This window comes from Helianthus annuus, chromosome 17 (genome assembly GCF_002127325.2).
Source record: "Helianthus annuus cultivar XRQ/B chromosome 17, HanXRQr2.0-SUNRISE, whole genome shotgun sequence".
Lineage (NCBI taxonomy): Eukaryota > Viridiplantae > Streptophyta > Magnoliopsida > Asterales > Asteraceae > Helianthus > Helianthus annuus.
In genome coordinates, this window is record NC_035449.2 from 48,405,003 (window position 1) to 48,414,510 (window position 9,508).

Genomic DNA, 9,508 nt, shown 5'->3' on the forward strand with positions numbered 1-9,508 from the left:
GAAAGTTTTCAGGTGATGTGGGTTGGGTGCGGTTGTAGATGGTGGTTGTGGAGAGAGGTAGAGGGAGAGAGATAGGGTATATAAAGAGAGATAGAGAAAAGTTTTTCTTTATATATAATTAAATTAAATTAAATTATTAAAATGGTTTCTTTAATAAATAAATAAAAAGACCAATTTGCCCTCCATCTAACAGAAAAAAGTAACCGGGTTAGAGCTAAAGGACATAACATGCAGGATTTTGAAACATAAAGTACAAAACTCATCAATTTTAAACATAAAGGACAGCATTTGCAAATGGGTATAAAGATAAAGGACAAAACTTGCAATTCACTCTATAAAATATGAAACAAAATAAAAACATCTAAGTCTTGTTTATGATAAAAATGAAGCAGAACCATGTAAGTGTTCATTATTGTTTCCATGACAACTAAAACAATGTTTCATGAATTGATCCACCAATCAATAGTGTATTAATCTTGTATCACATGTTGACAGATCCTAATCTATGACTTTAAAGAGTTGCATTCAGTTTCATGAACTAACGCACCAATCAAAAGTGTCCCAATGTTCCAAAGCTTGATACCCCTATAAAATCACATTTTGACCCATATGCTTCTACCCACTGTGAACAGCACCACAAAGCAGCCTGGTGTCATTTTAAAGAAAACACCCTCAATGGTATAAAATTACCTGTTATGGATCCTTGATCAACCCTGTTCCTCCTATATACACCAGACAACCTGATGTACCGTCGACCGGTTTTAGCGAATTGCCTCTAGGATCAATAAGCATTCCAACAAAATTAAAATAATATCCAAAAAGATCAATATCGAACTCGGAAGATTCATAAATTAAGTTGAAATGAAGGAATGTACAAATGAAGAGCACATACATTTGGATAGGTATCAATTGGTATCTCTAACCGCAAGATTCTCTTCCCGATGTATGCACTTGGTACACCTGGACTTGCTGGAGCTCCTTGCCAGTCCATTGTTGTTCCCGGTAGTCCACTTAACCTCTATCATGAAATGTTGTAACACCCCGTGTTACCGAATGTCAAAGTCAAAGTCAAGATTGACTCCTTTGACCGTAATTAGTCTATTTTGTGTTTACGATTACGTTAGTTGTATTATGTGGAGTATATGCTAAAAATCGAATTAATCGAAGTTTATTTATCGACGCGAACCGCTTTACGACTGTGAATAATAGGAAGTAACAATGCGATAAAGTCAATTAACCAATAATCGAACTAACCTAATCATCATCGAACTCGAGACTATATTTACGTGAATTTTGGTGTTAATATACGTGTGTGCCTTATGTGTTACTTGTGCGTGCCTACTTTATGTTATGTGTGGTGATCAATCGAAACTCAAGTCGAAACCCGAAACCCAATCGAACTCAATCGAAATCGAATCATGATAATTGGTGGAGAAGAAACAGCGCGAGATATAGATGATTGTATGTTAGATATAGTGGTTGGGATTAAAAGTAATTTGAATAGGAAAACTCTATCGTATCCGCATCGTCCTCACTCGAAATCGAAATATCACAAATCGTCGCACCGAACACTCGAATCAGGCAGCTGAACGATCAGGCTATCAGCCGATCGTACAGCCCAGCCGACCGGACTGCTGTCCGATCGGACAGGCTGTCCGATCGGGATGCCTGGCCGATCGGCCAGCCTTTTCCTCTTTTGGAAGCCTATAAATACCCTTGTCATTGTCATCTTTACCACTTTTGGAAAGCTCTGACCGACCAGCTCGTGCTCTCATCCTTTTTCTCAGATTTCTCTCAATTTCGGTAAGATTTCATCCTAAATCTTGTATTTTCTTGATCTATACACACTCCTACACCTTTCTATCTTTCGAATCTTAACTTTCAACCGTGAAATCATCAAGATTCAAGTGTTCTAGGATGATGTCATCATGGTGTTCTTGAAGAACTTCATGTTTTGGCCTCAATCCATCAAGAATAACTTGGATCTAGCCGATTTCCGCATAAACAAACAAGGATCTGCGATAGATCTAAACATTTACACGGTGTAAAGGATTGAAAGATGGATTTTCCAACTTTCTTTCAACTCTTTTACACTCAATGAATTCAAACCGATAGAAACGAGACTTGAGCCGACCCACCGATCATTCCAGTAGATGTGCGGTTCAAGATTCGGGTTCTATCCACGAGGTTCACCGAATTCAGGTTAAACGTTAAACTCCGTTCTGAACAGTTCACCGGCCGGATTTGGGTGATGCCTGTCCGAGCAGGGGAAACAAGTAAGAACGAGGGTTCTATGGTTCAACTCGTTGTCAAAATACCTCAATATAACGACAAACAATCAGAACAACCAAGTGTTAGGCGAACAGGCCGACCAGGTCAGGAAGCTGACCGATCAGGCTGACTGTCCGAAAGGATAGCCCAGCCGATCGGACAAGCCAGCCGATCGACCAGGCCAGCCGATCGGCTAGCACATGGCCCCACACTTTAACAATTTCGTGAAGTCTAGTATTGAACGAAATGATGTTCGATCGGACTACTGTCTGGTTTGAATTACTCTTCGGATCATGAGATACTATGCTTCAACACTTAATCGATTTTCAACTTGTTCAACGCGTTGGAGTGCCACCCGATCGGTCGAGCCATCCGAGCAGGTGACACCCTGATAAGAACTTGTTGTTGAAGTACCTAACTGATCGGTTAAGCCGGCCGATCGAACGGACCGTTCGATCGATCGACCTGAAAGGTAAGGAAACTTCAATGTTTTCAAATACAAAAACCTCAAAAGGTCAAACCATCATACACAAACATATCTTACTCAAAGGAAGAAACAATCCACTCGAACAACCATCTGATCGGCCTACCGACCGACCGGACAGGCTGTCCGAACAGAGTGCCAACCGAACGGTTGAGCCGTTCGATCGGACTACCGTCCGATCGACCAGCTGTCCGACCCTCCAACACTTATTTTCCGTTTTACGCATTGCTTATCGTTATGCTATCGAACTATTCAGGCTAACCCTACTCTCAAGCGCTCCCTTCAATCCATCAACCGCTGTGAGTATACTCGATCCCTTTTTGCTTTCAGCATTTTTTGGGTGTTACATACGTTACTTATTCTAAATCACAATCGAACACACTACTCAATTACTTTAAACGCTAACCGTTACCGCATGTATTACGTGACTAAATGAATGCTTGTTGTTATGTTTACACGTGGAATGCTGTCTACCTGCCTTAACGACGATAGTACTATAGTTTGGACTCAGCACCCGTTCACACGGGGGTTGTTAAGGACAATTACTTGCATGGATTACGGTGGTAATCATGTATTGCGAACTGCCTCGGGCAGTCAACCCGCAGTCATTGGTATCGATAGATCCATGTCGATAACTAACATGCTTCGTTTTCCTCTGTGTACGTGCTGGTTATGCGTAAACTATTTCGAACTCTATATGGTATTATCAAACTTGTATGCTCACCTTTACATTTTATGTATTGACTTTATTTTAACGTATGTGACAGGTAATTAGGATGCTTATCTGCTAGGAAGGCGAGCTTAGAATAAGCGTCTAGAGTATAGTTGTCTGTAGTTCTTGCAGATCGAGTCTCTAGAGGCATTTGAACAATTTTTATATTTAAATCTGAGTTGTCGGAACAGAATACTTGACTTGATGTTATCTGTAATAATTTGTTTGCTATTTAAGGTACGGTATGGGACGTATTATATAAATTGAATAGTAATGATAGTTGTTATGGAAACTTCTGGACAATCTGTTTCGCTCAGTGCCATGCCCCAATGATTCTGCCATCGGTTGGGGTGTGACAAATGTAAAGCATTTAGTAAGGTTAGAATGTTCCCAAATGGTTTGTTGATATCTGTTTTGAAACCGATTATTTGATCCTTGCAACTATTTGGCTCAACAATCTTTGAACATTTGGATTAGCACATCATGCTTATCATCTAGGTGGGTCAAAGGATCAAGGCGCACTAAAGACATCGCATGCTTATCATCTAGGTGGGTCAAAGGATCAAGGCGCACTCAAGACAGTCGAAGACACCTAAGACTTCTTAAACGGTCAAGGCGTACTCAAGACGCAAAAGGCTCGCCTTGTCACCTAGGCGCAAATGCACAAAGAAGTGCATGCTTGAGAAAAATATATAAAATTATATTATCGTCATGTAAAATTGATAATTTAGTACAGTGTTACAGATGTAATAAAAATCAAATAGATTTTTTTTTATAAATCAAAGTCCACAACAATAATTTAGTTTTTTTTTATCCCACACTACTTCATGTGAAAGGAACTTGGAATGAGATATGACTAAAAAGAAGAGCAGTGCAAAAATGGGACCATAAGAAAACCAGAGCTAGAGCTGACATAGTTTAATGTTGGACTGGTGTTAACGCCTGGACATAACCAAGCACTCGTGTCCACACAGATTCAGGCGTTCGCCTATGTTTGAAGCGCCTAAACCTTGCCTTGCATGCACATAGACTGAGCACCTCCCTAAATTAGGTGCTCCTAGAAGCTTTGGTTCTCCCAATGGGCCACCAACCCCCGTGGTGCAATGAGAATTTACTCGTAAGTGTTTTATTACTAAAGTACCTGTCTGGATTTCATGACAGTTGCCTCGTGTTCTGCGACTTTCAAATGTAGTGACTTTGCTGGGTATTGTTCAATGCCTTGGTTAAAAAAATCTTGGATGGCATCTCCCCGATAACAAAATGTGTAAAAATTATGCAACATGTAGTGATACAAAAGTTGAAATAGTTTGTATAGAAAGACTTATGTATTTGTCGATTAGTAGATAACAACGATCTTCTCCATAATGATACGGTTTCCAATTGCGAAGAACTCCAATGCGGATGGCTATTGATGCAGCTTCCGCTTCCACTGAGTCACTGTATTACATATTGAAATGTAGCATAACAAATTAAGGGTTGTATTATAGAATTCAATTACCCTAAAAAATGATGTATTTAACATGTGACAGTTTGGTTAGTTGTTTTGCATATGGTTGTATTTCTTACCGAAGAAACTATAAGATTAGGCAGATATATCAAAAAATAGGCACCCTACTTCAACAGTTCAACATAAGATGACAATGGCCATAGTACTTAGCAGAGATCAAATAAGTTGATTAGAAATAAAAAAAATTGATCGATTTTAGGCATTTTAGTTTCTACTTTGTTGAATCAAATACTATTCACTTCAAAACTAACCACTGATGATTTCAGCATAGAAACAGTATCAAGTTACATTAGGTCAATGGTGTAAGAAAAAGAACAAATTTAATGCTTCAAACTCATGATAAAACCCACCAAAATGCCGAAACAATTAATAGAAATATCATGTAAATTTGAATTCCAAAACACAAAGTATCTCTTTCATTTTGACAAACAAGGGATTATTTGGAATTACCAAAACGAAAAAATTAGGGCAAATAAAAAGGGGATTATCGGAATAAATAATCGAAGTGCATATCAAGTTCAAGGGAACTTACTTACATGCTCTCCTTATCTTCTCAGACGATTTGAGCATTATTTGAATGAATCTAAACCCCCATCATCGCCTCTAAACCCCAACTCTTTGGTATCGCTGAAGAAATACACTATGAAACCACGAAAAGAAGAGGCGGGGGCAGTTTTGTCCTTTTTCGGTGGCACCGACCTTTTGTTTTAAGGGTATATAAATATTGTCGTGCATGGATACAATACATTTTTGAGGGTTGTCGATGGCTATGCCACTGACTTTCTGTTTTAAGATAAAGTACAATATGGATTTATAAACTTTGGTGTTTTTTTTATATCAAATCACCATCTATTTGAATAAAAACAAATTCTCTAGCCATATATTAATTTTCCTCTAAAAAATTATACCCAAACACACACCATAATAAAACCCTACAGTAGAACTTTCATCACACTCTGACACCTTATGTTAGTCAAACGCTAGGTTGACTGTGAAAAATGAGCAAAAGACTATTATACCATTTTTCTATTATAGTATATACGCCCCGTGATTTAATTTTTATTACAATCACCCATCACCACCACTATTCATCACTGTTCGAACCTGAAAATAGTAGGAGCACCACGGATAAGCCTACACAAATACGATAATGAATTTTAACGTCTTAATAAATCTACAAAGTCTATACTCAGCATTTTAAGTCAAAATGCAAATTATCGTTAGATGTCACAATGAATCCACTAAGTACACGATATTTATCAACGTAAACGATTTATAGAATATGGCAGCGTTATCTGTTGCTCACCGTCTCCGTACCTACATAATCAACATCATTACCGTTTCATTTAATAAGTACTCATCTTTTATCAACCACCAAGGGCGTAGCTTTAGAGGGGCCGGGAGGGGCGCCCGACCTCCCGAACTTTTCGCTCAGTAGTGTTATATATGTAGTTTTCGTATAGAAATTTTTGGGTATATACGTTTTCGACCCCCTGGTTCTATAGAAATTTTTGGGTATATACGTTTTCGACCCCCTGGTTCTATAGAAATTTTTGGGTATATACGTTTTCGACCCCCCGTTTTCATGGTCAAGCTTCGCCACTGTCAACCACCTCCCCTTATTATGCAGTTATATATATATATATATATATATATATATATATATATATATATATATATATATATATATATATATATATATATATAATATAAAGCATTTCCGATGTCTAGAAAAGTAACTTCCATTACAATTTTAAGACGGGAGCTCAATAGTCATGCCTTTTACCCTGATTTTTCATCCTTTTTTCCAAATTTACCCCCAATTCAATGTTTGTCACCTACATGATTCTTGCACAACTAAATCTTTAGCCAACAGTCCGTGTAAATTGAAGAGGCTAATTGATGTGCCTTCTTCAATGGTCACTGCCATATTCAATGGAGAATTTGGAAGGTCTTCGTCAATAGGTGAAGGGGTATGGTCTCAGATCTCGCGTCAGCATCGACCGCGAGTGACCATTACCCTTATCAAAACCCCCACTAACTAACAACCTACTTGTGCCCATGCGGGAACGCGTCGACACAAGGGTTGAATCCAATCTATCTAGTAACAAAGGAGGACTTACATGGAACATGAGAACGGTAGAGTGATGCGACATAGCATCACATCTGGTGTATGAAAACGGAAGTATTCACAGCGATGCGGCATCGCACCGCATCCAGTGAACACTTCTATCAATACAGGAAAGCCTTACCTTAGGCATAGAAGAAGATGAACGTAGCGGTACGGCTGACATCGCACCGTACGGACATTTTCGTCACGACAAGGGATGCAGGCAAGACGACGATGCGGCTAGCACCGCATCTCGCGTATTCCTTGATCACAAGTAGGAGACGCGGTAACTTCAGATGTTACCGCACGTAGCGATGCGGCTTGCACCGCATCCTATGCACTCAAGCAAGTGGTACTGACACCACAGTGCAAGTGGCACCAATGGCAGTTACCTGTCAGAGCTACGTAAGCAATGGACTGACGTGGCGTAACCTCCATAACCGACGAGCCTGACACACCTGAAAAGGTGCAGCACGTCGTCAGTCCATCCATCATCATCCTCCTTCACTCCTCGGCTATAAATACCAACCCCAAACCAGGTTTGAGGTATCTTCTCACAACTCTCTCACTACTACTACTATCTTACTTTGCTTCCCAAGCAAACTACTGATTCTCACGCCGGAGAGTGGTAACAAGGAGCACCCCCCACCCCATCCTCCTTGTTACGAGTCACGGCTTGTTTCCTTGTGCAGGAGATCAACCATCGGTGATCCAGCCAGCGATCCTCGAGAGGAAGGGATTAACCCTTCTTGACGAGACCAGTGTGTTAACCCTGCCCGGTTAACCATTGTTTCATCATTGGCGCCCACCGGTTAACCTTAGCATACCTCTAAAAATAGGTAAATGCCTCGACCTCCCAATCATTGTTTCATCATTGGCGCCAATCATTTTTACCTATTTATAGGTATTATACCTATTGGACCAATCATTGTTTCATCATTGGCGCCCACCGCTACTCTTAGCATTTTCTAAACCATCCTTTTTTCCTCTCTCACGATCATGACTGATCACCAAAACAACACTGCGGATAACCAAAATCCTCCAATCCCAAACCCGGTAGGGGTCAATGCCTCGACCTCCCAACCCGGACACATTGGCACGTCCACACAAAGGAGCCCCTCCTTTATGTTCGGACATGACTTATCACAGTTCCCATCTGTGATCCCACCAGGCATGACCATTCATGCCTGGTACGAGCAGCAGGCAACCACGCTGACTGCAGCATACAACCACGCTTGTACTGAAGCGAATATACGAGCTGGGCTTCCCCCAGCACCACACACCCCTGTTGAGCGTATTTTACAATACGACGGCAGGATACATTCACGCCCGGCTTCAAGAAGCCGACGTGAAGAACGGGGATCGTCTTACTGTTCGGTCCACACCCTCAACGAGGATGATTCCTCATACGGGTCCCACACCAGAGGACCGGTACATACCCGCCTTGGCCCCCATGGCGAGGACAGGAGGCGATCAACCTCCAGACGCGGCCCAGGCATTCAGAGCCGATTGGGCCCACAACCATACACCGAAGGGTACGGTCATACCGACCCTGACGACCATAGCTACCGCGGTGATTCGCATGACACCAGTAGCAGACCGGGAGGACGCAACTATGTTCCTCCCAGTCATCCCCGCAACACATACCTTAGGGCGGCAAAGCGCCCTGCGAACGAACCATACAGGCCAAAGGCAGCGGCCGAAAATTCCAAGTTCGGCACGCGGATTGCCAACGCCCATGTCACCACGACAAAGTTCCCATTCAACGTTGGGAAATACAGTGGTTCGACCGACCCGGACGACCACATGAACGTCTTCATGGGCGCGGGCATCAACGGCCAGTGGGATGAACCCACTTGGTGTAATTTTTTCCCCCAGACCCTTACGGGCCTGGCCAGGGCATGGTTCGATTCTTTGCCAGTGGGATCACTGGATTCATTCGAGGACTTGCGTACCAAGTTCCTCGCACATTTTTGCCAGCAGCGACGCCACGAACGAGATTCGTGTGACGTCATGAACATCTGGCGAAGGGACGACGAATCGCTCGAAGCATTCGTCGTCCGATATAATAAAGAGTGCCTGGAGATAGGTGACGTGGCAGACCAGATGGCACGAAACCACTTCATCCGGGCCGTCAAAGACAGAGAGATGATCATGACCATCTCTGGCAAGGAGGGCTTGCCCAAAAAATGGGAAGATGTCATGACCGCGGTCAAGAAATACTCCCAGACACAGCGGTCACTCGAACCGCATGTGACAAAGGCAAAACCCCAAGCCGAAACATCCCAACAAGGGTCCAAGCGTAACAATAAACGCAACCGGGACGTTGGAAATTGCGATATTTCCAAACCATACTTCCCGCGAACCAACACGTTCGACCCAAAGAACTACAACCCCGCCCGAGACAGTCGGGCGTCAAAAAAA

The 9,508-nt window shown here is 42.0% G+C and overlaps 1 long non-coding RNA gene across 1 annotated transcript; it reads right to left on the reverse strand.

The window, feature by feature from the left end:
* Positions 1-347: 347 nt before the first annotated feature.
* LOC110911120 lies at positions 348-5,666 on the reverse strand. The gene is made up of 3 exons (XR_002576814.2): positions 5,507-5,666; positions 4,609-4,904; positions 348-1,018 (listed from the first exon to the last, which is right to left on the reverse strand). It is a non-coding gene; the product is annotated as an uncharacterized LOC110911120 (long non-coding RNA).
* Positions 5,667-9,508: the final 3,842 nt, after the last annotated feature.